Source organism: Botryllus schlosseri, chromosome 9 (assembly GCF_051294905.1).
Source record: "Botryllus schlosseri isolate E-star chromosome 9, Bs_hap1, whole genome shotgun sequence".
Taxonomy (NCBI): Eukaryota; Metazoa; Chordata; class Ascidiacea; order Stolidobranchia; family Styelidae; genus Botryllus; species Botryllus schlosseri.
In genome coordinates, this window is record NC_137244.1 from 2,204,145 (window position 1) to 2,217,203 (window position 13,059).

The window sequence follows — 13,059 nt, forward strand, 5'->3', positions numbered from 1 at the left end:
TTCGGGTCGGGCTTGATCCAAAGTGCACCGACCTTAAGTACGTTAATACAACATCATTGATAATATGCTGTCGACGACAGCAATACATCCTTCCGATTGAACTCTTCAAATTATCTTCAGCATGATGTAAACATGATGTTGACAAGTTGACACATATGATGAATATGATATCGCGGTTGATGTGCAATGTCTATGTCTGTACAGGGGTTCTCGTGGTGCTAGACAGCAATGGTCTTGTTTTCGTAATCGCGTCACTAAGAACAACTGAATGTGCAATTGCTGCAGCCCCGTGTCCTTGATGTTTTGCGGCCTACGTAATTATATAGCCTACCCATGTTGTGCTGAGCGAATGCCAGTGGACAAGGTCAGAGGTGGTCACTGGTCGGTAACGAAGTACTTCCACTTTTTCGAAGTACCCAAGTAGTTTTCATCTACTTCTGGTACTTACTCAAGTAGATCTGATTTTCAGTACTTCTAATTCTACTTCGTAATATTTTGTGATCTACTTACTTACTTTTCGCTATTTTCAGTTTGTCAAGTAGAAGTACCTCAATCCTCCAATCACGGAGATAGCCTGAGGAATTTCGGGGCTGTTTTCACGGAGTATTAACATTTATTTTTCATAAAAGTTGAGTAAAGCTCAGAATTTTCGTCGCGCTTCGCGCGCAGTGGATACGGAGTGACCGGTATGATAACAGAAAGTATTTAGGTTGCGGGTAGGCGTGGTTCGGTTGAAATATGAAATATTTCATTACAGTATATATGGCTCATCACAGCGTTTGAAACTAGCAATCTAGCATTTACTTATCATAACGTAATCTAGCATGTCCATTAGGGCTCTTCAAAAATAACCTTTTTTCATGAATCTTGCTGGTTACTTGATTAAATCGTTAGGTTGCCTTAAAAAACGACGCACATCAAATTTGAATTCATTCCAACCAATATTCGCGGATTTCGTAGAGTTTGAAAATTTTGAATTTGTCTAAAAATGCAAAAAAAAATTTTTTTCAAATTTTCCTTCCAACCCTATGAAATTGTTGCGCTGTCTTGAAAAACGATGGAAAACAAATTTGACTCAATTCCAAGCTGCAGAAGCGGAGTTATTCAAGTTTTTTGATGATAATTCTGGGATGATCCACCAATCAAGGATAATCCCAAAATTATCAAAGAAAAACTGAAATAACTCCACTTCTACGGCTTCGAATTGAGTCAAATTTGTTTTGCATCGGTTTTGAAGACAGCGCAACAATTTCATGGGGTTGGCAGAAAAATTTGAAAAAAAATTTTTTTGCATTTTTAGGCAAATTCAAAATTTTCAAACTCTACGAAACCCGCGAATATTGGTTGGAATGAATTAAAATTTGGTGTGCGTCGTTTTTTAAGGCAACCTAACGATTTAATCAAGTAACCAGGAAGATTCAGGAAAAAAGGTTATTTTTGAACAGCCCTAATGTCCATGTCCATGGCGTGTCCTAATCTGGAAAAAGTGGACTCTGACTTTTTTTAGTTTTGGAGCTGTTTCAGCATACCACCTTTAAAACCTTCTGGACTATAGACATGAAATACATGTTCCGCTTTTAGAAGTAGTATTTATATTGCACTTTCAATTCCCAGCATCATATATAGTTTGAGTTCTAATTAATATCAGTTCTTTAGTCTGGATAACATACGTGTTGAAGTATAAAAGCAAGTGTAGCAATACCTTTAATTTCCAGAAACAAAGCTACGCAATATGGCATTTTTACGGTCCACCATATCTTTTAATTACGTTTACTAATCGCTCAAAGTCGCCATAGCATTTCGATAGGACGTCGAGTGCGGACGCATCTAGATTGCAGTGATCAGTGGTAATCAAGAAAGAGACTGGAATACGCCCTTTGCCTTCGCGCAATGGCGGAAAACGACTCGGAAGACATGGTTGCTATTGAGGATACGGCAAAACGCAAACTATCTCTATCAACTGACGAAGATGAGGATACGGCAACCAAACCACCGCCGAAGAGTAGACTCTGCATGAATCAAGAACTAAATACTCGAAAAGGTATGTCCAGAAGTAACTCCGTAAGCGAACATAAAGTTATCATTACTGGTACCACACGCAAAATGAAGCACTGGAATCCGATTGCAGTTCATGATGGGATTGTATCTATAGTAGGCGACTATAAGGACATCAAGGTTTTGCCATCAGGTGATATTATGATCAAATGCCACAACGAAAAGCAGGTAAAGATTCTTCTTGATACTGACGAGATAATTACTAAAGAGTCGAAAACCCGCATCCCTGTGAAAGTTTCACGCTACCTAAATAGGACGCATGCTTCCAGAGCCGTTCTTAACGGCGTTCCAACTGATCTGTCTGAATATGAAGTCGTCCAAGCGTTATCAAATTATGGAGTGACATTTGCAAAACGTCTTAAGCATAAAACAGATGATGGATACGTAGAAAGTCTCACCGTACTGCTTGGGTTTAACGTAGAATCTCCCCCAGATGCTGTAGCAATCGGCTATTTGAAATTCAAGACAAGACCATATAATCCCCAACCATTGAGATGCCACAATTGCAACCGATTCGGACACACAAAAAAGAATTGCGGTTCCAAAACCACCTGTTCGAGATGTGGTGGGCGAGATCACGAATATTTAAACTGCACGCGAGATATGAAATGTGTCAACTGTTCAGGTAATCATAGTTCTGCATATAGTGGATGTCCAGCATACGAAAGAGAACGGCAGATACAGAAACTGAAAGAAAGAGAGAAAATTGATTACGAAACAGCGAGAGCCAAAGTACAAGTCGACAGTAGACCCACTACTACCCCTGAAAGTCCTTTGTACAGCGATATAACTCCAGTGCCAAATACGGTCCAAGACCTATCCCCAAAACCGAATGCTCTGAAACCTAAACCGCCCACCTATCCAATTCCAAACGCATGCAATTTAACGCAAGCCGAAAAAAGTACTGTCCCGCCTAGCAATGGATCGCAGATCCCAGAAGAATCGATATTATCACTGATGACTTCCCTCCACCCATTGGTAATGCTTGCATTCATATCTGAGATAATCAGAGTTACAATTATATCTTGCCAATCCAAAGAGGAGATCGACATATCTCATTTAATTTCATGTGCGGCTCAAAAATGGCTCGGCTTACCAATTGACAGTGAATCGCTGACATCCTTCATTAACGTTGTTAGCGATGGCAGTCAATAAAGGACTGTGTATATTACAATGGAACTGTCGCGGTATTTATCGGAAAATTCCAGAGTTCAAGCACTATTTATCAAAACTTCGGAAGCAACCAGACATTATGCTACTTCAAGAGACTCATCTAATACCCGAATACGTACCAAAATTTAATAGTTATCGTGTAATCAGACGAGACAACACAGTTCGCAGTGGAGGACTGGCAGTGATAATTAGTGATAAACTATCGTACAGAGAGATAAAACTTGATAGCCCATCGGGTGTCGAAACGTTATGCGTTAAAGTGGGAGAAATTACCATCTGTAATATTTACTGCCACCCAGATTCTACTATCACTCCAAATTACTTTGATTTCATAGGGAATCTGCGGAGTAAAGCGGTGATCTTAGGTGACCTCAACGCTCACCACTGGGCTTGGGGAGCCAACACGACGAATGGAAGAGGACTACGATTGCATGATGTTATGGACAGATTTCACTTGGTATCTTTGAATTTAACTCATCCTACCCACTTGAATATTTCTAGTAACGCAGTAACAAGATGGTCCTTGATTGATCACTCAATAGCTTCGGCAGACATCGCGTCGAAATGCTCTACGCAAGTGACGATGGATCTACTAGGCAGTGATCACACCGTCATCTTCACGCACTGTAACAATCAAGTCCCGAGGACATCAGGAGAACTCCCGCTGCGATGGAATCTTAATACAGCCGATTGGACTGAATTTGCACGATCTGCAGGTATGTCATTAGATGGCACTGTAGTCGAAGGAGATATAAATGACGTATTCAACGAATTTAACCAGTGTGTTATAAACGCTGCAAGCAGAGCAATACCTATGAAACGAAATCACGCAAAGAATGCGATCCGCTGGTGGAACGAAGACTGTGCACGCGCTGTAAGGAGAAAGAAAGCTGCATTTCTCAAAATGAAACACACATTCGACATTGAAGATATCATGGAATTTAAACGTCGAAGATCGGAATGCAGAAAAACGATCCTAGCTACAAAACGAGAATCTTGGAGATCATTCTGCGACTCTTTGAATCATAGATCGAACTTGAAAAAAGTATGGAATGTCGTCCACTCCATGTCTGGTAAACATACCAACTTCAAAATGCCGAATTTGTCGGTGTCTGATCGCATAATCACCGACGATACCGACAAAGCAAATGTGATAGCTACTAAGTTTCAACAAGCGAGTAGTACATTGCAGTATTCGAATGCGGCTATGTTTAATAGACCTCAGCTGAATACAATACTGTTGGAAAATGCTGATAGATATGATAATCTGGAGATAAATGTCCCATTCACAATTTCAGAACTCAATGTAGCACTGGCCACTAAGAAAAACTCCTCGCCAGGTGGCGATATGATGAACTACGCCATGTTCAAGCACCTGGATCCCGATAGTAAGTGCAAAATGTTGGAAATAATTAATTTCTCTTGGTTATCAGGACAAATACCCGAGACCTGGAAACACGCCATTGTCGTACCAATACTAAAGAATTGTAAAGAGCCAAGTGATCCGAATTCCTATCGCCCAATCGCACTAACAAGTCATTTCTGCAAGGTCATGGAAACTATGATATCTAGTCGACTATCCTGGCATCTCGAAAGTAAGAAACTTCTTGATACATCACAATGCGGCTTTCGCCGTGGTAGACGTGCACTTGATCATGTTTTGGGTTTGCATGACTCCGTCAACAAAGCAATACACAATGGGCGATCAGCGTTTGCAGTATTCCTTGATATCAAAAAAGCATACGATACCGTGTGGAGAGGAGCGGTTATCCACAAATTGTCAAACCTGGGTGTCAAGGGTAAAATGTTGCATTGGTTGCAAAATTTCTTAAATGATCGAACATTTCAAGTACGCATTGGAGCAGCTTTGTCCGACAAATTAGAATTGCAAAATGGTATTCAACAGGGGAGCGTTTTGAGCCCTCTTCTCTTTACAATAATGACTAACGATCTTCCGCAGATGGTGTCCACGAATATTGGATTATTTGCTGATGATATTGCTATATGGGAATCGGGGATGGATATTGAAAAGATTTCCTCTGAACTACAAACGGCACTAGACGCAATAAGTCGATGGTGCGATACTTGGGGATTTACCATCTCCAAGGAAAAAACAGTGGCTTTGCTTTTCACGAGAAAACGAAAAATAGTTTATCCTGATCTACTTTTAGGAAAAAACAAGATTTCCTATGAACGCACATACAAGTACCTGGGAGTTATTTTTGACGGACGACTCAACTACAAATCTCATATTGACTATATATCAGGCAAATGCGACAAACGCATGAACCTTCTCAAACTATTAACAGGGACGGATTGGGGTGCATCAACTCACACTCTACTAATATTCTACAGGACACTGATTAGATCTGTAATTGATTACGGAATGGAGGCATACTTTTTCGCTCCGCAGACGTATCTGAAAAAGATCTAGACAATCAACAACAAGGCATTACGACTGTGCAGTGGGGGTATGGTGAGTACGCCTATATGTGCAATTGAGGCAACCTGCAATGAAATGCCACTCGACGTAAGGCACCTGTATCTGTGCCTAAAATACCGATTGAATCTATTGCACCAACGAGATCATCCAAACCACGGCTTGACAGAGAACAGCTGGGAAGATATGTACACGCTATTGAATAACCGATTCAGAACTTTCAATTCCTTTACTAGAAGCTCGACACTCGACCAAAATGCGACCATCCGAGGAAACGAGACGTTATTAATTTCCCCTTGGACTATTCATCCTCCCGTAATTGATTCAACCCTGTCGAGATCGTTATCCCGCGAGTCACCTTGCTACATGATAGCCATCGAAGTCAGGGAGTTTCTAGATGCTTACTACACTAACTCGGTGACTATATTCACAGATGGGTCGAAGACCGCGAATGGATCCGGATACTCGGTATATGTGCCAAGTATTGACCTGAGAATTGCTCACGCTGCTCACCGCAATTTCTCGTCATTCACAGCAGAATTATGTGCCATTAAATGTGCCTTGAATTGGATTGACCAAAACAACATTACTGACTCCATCATTTTAACAGATTGCCTAAGTGCTCTGCAGTCCGTACACAATTTCCGTTCAGCTCGACACTTCATAATCAATGAAATCGTGGAAATAGGACATCGCTTGAAGAATAGAAGCATGTCAACTACAATTGCCTGGATACCCGGACATTCCGGCGTCAGAGGCAACGAAATTGCAGATCGACTTGCAAGAGATGCCGCAAACATCGCAAATGAAATCACGACCTACGATTTACCACTAACAGACGCGACAACGTCAATGTTCCGCCATTGCAAGTCGATCTGGAATGGACAATACCAAAGTACTGACCAGGGAGCAACGTATCGACAATACCAGCCGACAATCGACACGACAATTCCAAGACAAGCATCGAGAAAAAATGAATCTACGTTATTCCGGTTACGAACGGGACACTGCGGATTAAATGGACATATCCACAGAATAGGGGTGTCTTTGACACCTTTGTGTGCCCATTGTGGAGTCATCGAAGACGTGCGCCATTTTTTGATGGATTGTCCGACACTAGAACAACGCAGACAAATACTAAGAAACCGTGCGCATCGAAAGAGAATACCATTCGACTTGGGAAACTTATTGACAGACACCAATATATTACAACACGTAATCGATTTTGTAACATCATCGGGACGCCGTATATAATTATTTACATTTGACTTCTGACTGAGAGTTTCATGTACTGTATTTGCAAGTTATGTTGTCACGTGGTGCAAAAGACCATGCTGTTATAAGCACCATAACATGCTTTTATTAATAAATAATAATAATAATAATCGCTCAAAGTGTTTACACCGTATCCCATACAATTTATCCGTATTGCTCTTCGACTAAACTACGGGCCTTTTAATATGGGGGAGGGCGCCATACCGTGATATTTTCTAAAACGTGTTGTTCGAGAAAACACAGGATTGGTATCGCATTTCAATATCAATACGATCATTTTCATACGATAATGCGGACGAATGCTTATGCTGTCGCAAAGTGGATACCTCTTGGTATGCATCAATATGAATCGAGCTCGGCACGTTTCGCATAGCTCAATTTGCACCTTTTGACAATCCATGTGGACAAATTAGGATCATTTTCACAAGTACTTACTTACTTGAGTAGATTTAAAGTCGGTCAATTCTACTTCTACTTCAAGTAGTTTTAGGTTGCATATGGAAGAAGTACTTCTACTCGTACTTGAGTAAATTTTTTAACGCTACTTCTACTTCTACTTGAGTAGCTTTCTTGACTACTTTGACCACCTCTGATGTAGACGCAGAAATAGCCTTGTTAGGCTTTCTAAGTCTTGCACCACCACTCCATGCTATTCCTGCAATGCTGAATGCCAAGCAGGGAATTAAGGATACTAGTGATATAACCAGGTCCTTGTCTGACCCGGCCGGCAATCAAAGCCGCTCAACCTCCATACTGGCAGTCATCAAACGGTTCCAATTTCAAAATCTACATCATTAGGCCTTCTACAGCTACGATATTCACGTAGTTGTAGAATGCGTAATACTTCGAAGGAGCACTGTCTCTACTGAATGAGGAATTGGTCGTATAGCTGATAGTAACCCTCATGTTTATTTTTCTTGCTACATCCTGCAGCTCGCACCAAGTCTTTGTCCTAAGTTTAATTGCATGATTGCATTGTCCAACCAAACAATGGAGGAAAACCCCGGGCTATAGCGATAACTATAGCTTACTTTTGCCATAATCATTCAATTGAGCTTTGAGTATATAACATATTTAATGAGTAGCGCGTGCATTCCTATGGACAGAAATATGAGAAAAGTTGCATATTTTGCAGTATGCTGTGGACTCGACATGAGGAAAACTATGGACATTTCTGGAATCCGCTCACTGAAAGGAGCCGACATCAAGCTCAAAATAAAAAAGGTCATCATTTTTTTTCTCAAAATAAAATTGGCGATGACATGGGCCAATAAGCTAATCGTGAACTATGATTGGAACCTGATCAAATAATGTCAAAAGTATACTATCCTGATACTTACCTCCAGTGGCGGCTCGTCCTATAGGGCAACTGGGGCATTGCCCCACCTAAAATTCTGTTCAATAACAATTTAACCATTTATAAACGCACAGCGCTCAATATATATCGAGATCACAGCGAAACCCGCGTTCTTCTTGTGCTTTCGCTTGCAAATGCCCATACATAGCGAAGTCTCCGCGAAAATCGAATTCTCTTCTGTGTTTTCGCTTTGTGAATGCCTAGCCGGGGCTTGCCCCGGTAGCGATCATAACAAGCTTTCACTATCTATTCTCTCAAAGCTGCGCACAATTAAGAAACGTTGCTTTACTCTCTCCTATTCGTAAAATGGCCGAGCAACCGGGGCAAATATGCTTGCTCGCCCCTAAGGTGTGATGTAACAATCGTATCTATATCTGAACTCGGATACCGTGATATGCGTTGAGTCGACCGTTGCTGGTACAGGTTGATTTTGATGGTGTTTCACACCATGATAATTCTTGAAACTTGGTATGTCATGTCGTGATGGTGGTATTTAACACTGTCCTAAGTTTCAGGGTTTCTACTCAAAGTTTAGGGTAGTAATTCCGTTTCCAAAGTCGAGTGTGTGCTGATCGGTCATGTATCGCAAACATATTTCACGCAAAGCCGGTATTGGTCTCCATTGATTTTAACGATGCTCCTTAGCTAGATCCGTCATGAACTTTTACATGGTATGTCTTGATTTTAGTATCGAACGCTGTGCCAAGTCTCAAGGTTGACACTCAATGATTAGGGCAGCAATTTCGTTATTAAGTTCGAGTATGGTAGAGATGTGCGCTGATCTGACACTTGGCCTACCTAACGCATTGCGGATTTCACGCAAAAGCCGGTGTATCTGTGTTCCATACTGAGATAGGTGATGAGATGATGATATCATGAAACAGTTTACTAACATCCTCGGTTTGCATTCAAATATTTAGTTTTATTTTATATTCTCCAATGTCAATTTCACCGTGGAATGGTGGCCTTCGGGCCATTTGCTCACAATTACAACCCCTGTCAAGCGCGATAGCTGTTTCGTTTTCGATGGCGGCTAACAGCAGATCGCTTGATCAGCCTATTCCTCAGTAAATTTTACGCAAAATTCGGTGTTGGTCTGTTCGTATTAATTTTGACAGTGTACCATACCGAAAACGGTCATGAGGCTACTTCTCGATGATTTCATGTAACAGTGTACCAAGTTTTCGGCTTTCATCCACGTATTTATTCGGTAATATATTCTCCAAAGGCGATTTTGCAGCAGACACATAGACAGTTAGACACTCGTAAGCCGTATGTGTCGTGTGACAGTCTCCAGCCTCAAGGCCAAATCTCCTATGCTGTACCGGGACCGAATTTCCGAGGCTGCTATCCGTAGTTCTTCAGAATGATGTTTTGGATTCAACATGACAAGCCCAATCTATGAGATAACAATTGCGTATGTGTCCGAACTCGTTGACCTTTCCAGTTAGGCTTACGCAATCTCTCGAGTTATAGTCATTTCCATTTCTGCATATAATTAGTCAGCTATAGTGCGAACATGAACCGTGTCGAATCTTTGTTCCGTACGCCGTTTACGCAGTTACCACACTTCAAGTCAGAGTTGACCGGCAGACCTCTCGCGGCACATACGTTAAAATCACTGTTGTCGGGAAGTTCGTGTTACCGTACCACCAAGTTACTTGTTTACGTTGGAAAACGCCATTGTGACGTCATCTTAATAAAAAGTCGCTTGCAGCCCTTGCCCCACCACCCGATATTGTCACGAGCCGCCACTGCTTACCTCACATCGACAGTCATAAACTTGGAGGTCCGAAATTTCCTCGATATCTAAACTTATCATCCCTACTTTCTCCACATGCAAGGTTATTTCATTTTGTTTCGCCGCCCGCACAGTCTCCATGAACAGATACGAATCCGTTCCGTTCTAAATCGAATGCATATCACTATCAATAGTAGCCTAGTCCTATTAGTATTTTAGTATAGCAATGGTCGCAGGTATCGTCTGGGAAATGCTGTTCGTTAGGAAACCATAGGACAGCAGATCAAAGAAGTCATTGGGTTTTCTCCAGTAGAATTATTGCCGTGACTTTCCTTCCAATCAAGATTAGCTACTTTCAAGACGCAATATAAGTTAAAATAAATCACACGGCATCTGTGCAGAAACACGCCATCCAATCCTGAAAGCTGACTCATTGAGTTTTGGGGTTGTCAATCAGAACTGCAACCAGCATCACGCAATGGCTATAAGGTGTCAAGAGCACATGCAACTTTATAATCAACGGTGGATCGAAAGATTTGAGCTCGAGACTGCTTTTTGAATCATTAACGTGACTGGGTATTTGTAAAAGCCGCAAATAGCCAGGAAATATTCATACTAATTTACAAAGTCACCTTAGGATAGAATAATATTTTAATTGAATGAAGTTATGACTTTCTGTTTATCAATACGCAACAATCAGGAGATATATGCTCATTTTTTGATATTCTCTTCCAACCTTATTCGTCAAAGGTCCACGTGCAGAGTACGACTGATTTCGTGGGTGAGGTTAGTGTTGATGGGCTTATAATAGTAGTCATCATGGCTGGAAACATGCCGAGAGTAGTGACCGTTTTTCTATCCCGAATTTCGCGGTTTGGCAATTCGGGATTCTGGGATCTAAGGACAGAAATCATGAAGACCAGCAATGTAATAGTGATGTCGGGTCATAATATTACCAATAGATATGTTGAAATGCTTACAATGATAGACTGATCCATCTTTTCATTGCGTCACATAGTGCCTTTTAAAGCCGAAAACCCATAATTTATCGGCCATTATGGTACTCATGGTACATAATATAGAACCCATGTCCTCTTCTATGTCGAGGCATCCCGTGATAATAGCGAAATAAATAACGCATTTGGTAAGGCGGCTAGGACAGGTTCAATTTTATTCTAAAGCCAAGATCTCGGAAAAACATCTCATCGCATATTTACTGATCTGCCTTAGGAAATAGTCAGTACCTTCTAGGCACATATCATTTCGAGTCGCCAGAATTTTGGACTCGCGTTGAGTCAAGTCATCATATTTCAAGTCAAGTCACATATAAATTTTTCAAGTGACTAGAGTCAGAAATCAGTTGAATTCAAAATTGCCGATTTTGGGCCTATTTAAAGTCATTAACCAACTTCGTTTTTGTCGTTTCGTTCATGCGCAGACGGAAATGTCTGTGCGTTATGCCCAGACCTCGCCCAACTTTGTTCCATGACATTTTAAACAATACGACTATATGAGTTTAAGTAAGTCGCTGAAAGTGCTTCTCACTGCATACTTGATTAACACTATACGACTATAAAATTGAATGTAAGCGACGTTTGCTGACTAAAATGATGTATAAAGGTTATATACGAAGCTCCGAACACATATGTGCAGTGACAAAATAATGTTTGAAAAATAATGTTTAGTTCTAGGTAAATAAAACTTTCTAATCAGCAACAGCTCAACAGAGTATTTGTACCTTGGTGATTTTATGTAATCTATCGAAACACACGGGTTTTCGGTGTGAAATCTAATACAACGATTTATCAAAGTACTTCCATAGTCAAAACAAATCGCAATTTAGTTATTTGCCATTCGCATGTCGCGGTAAATGGATTCAGACGTGTGTTACACAGATATTCAACATCCCGCACCCGTAGCTAGTTACATACATCGATACTAATTGAATAAATATATGCATGCTGGCTATAATGATGTTTTGATGGCGGTGACGTGTGGTGTTTCATGGTTGGTGCGGCACTGATGCTTGCAGAATCAGATATACAAACATATAATCCACAAAGGGTAGTTTATGCAATTTCCATATCTCATCTGTATGCTTATTAGACTGAACGCAATGCATATTCACAATTGATGGCAGCTTCGGAAAATACATGGAACCGTTGGGTCGACATTGACTGCGATTACATAAAGACTACCAAGCAGTAACATTAGTAAGAGATATCGTATGTTCTGCACTGTACGTTCGCCGTCGCAACTTCACAATTCATACATTATTGTCAGTTCCAGAATTTGACACATTGGTTCAATGCGTATATAATGTAGAATTGTTGACCAGCAAACTGTGGGTTAGATCATTTGTGCCCGAGATAGCACATACTGACGTTTTACTGTACACGGTGAGGTACGTTCTGTGGAGGCAAGTCCGAGTCCAACTGCGAGATTCAGAATACTACGCGAAGCCGAATATTTGAAGACTTGAAAATTTGCTCAACGTCGGCTGTCATTCATGTCAAGTACAACTCAAGTCATTTTAGGGCGGTGAATCGAGTCGAGCCTAGTCAAGTCAACAAAAGAACAGTGATGTAAATCCAGTAAATAGGATTCGTGCAAGTAGAGATTTTAAAGCTCTCGTCGTAAAATGAAAGCACTTTATCCTAATCTACATTGCGGTTATTGTGATAAGTAGCTTACAATAATACCAAATAGTATGTACGAGTTGACCATTTACAATATCATAGCCAATATTTCCTAAAATCAGTAAATATGCTGATTTCACCTCTTCGTCAGAAGGTATTTCGATACTGCAGTGAGATATTCTGATATTTTCGAATATTCTTTCCCAATATTCAACGGTGTTCCAGTTGCAGTTGCCTCGTACGTCCATATTTTGAATCTTTGAAATGAAATATGCAAAATCTTCGAAAATTCAACTTTAAATAACATTATCATCTAAAACGATATCATAAAAACGGGATTTAAATAATTCGCTCGAAATTAATTTCAATTTAACATAAT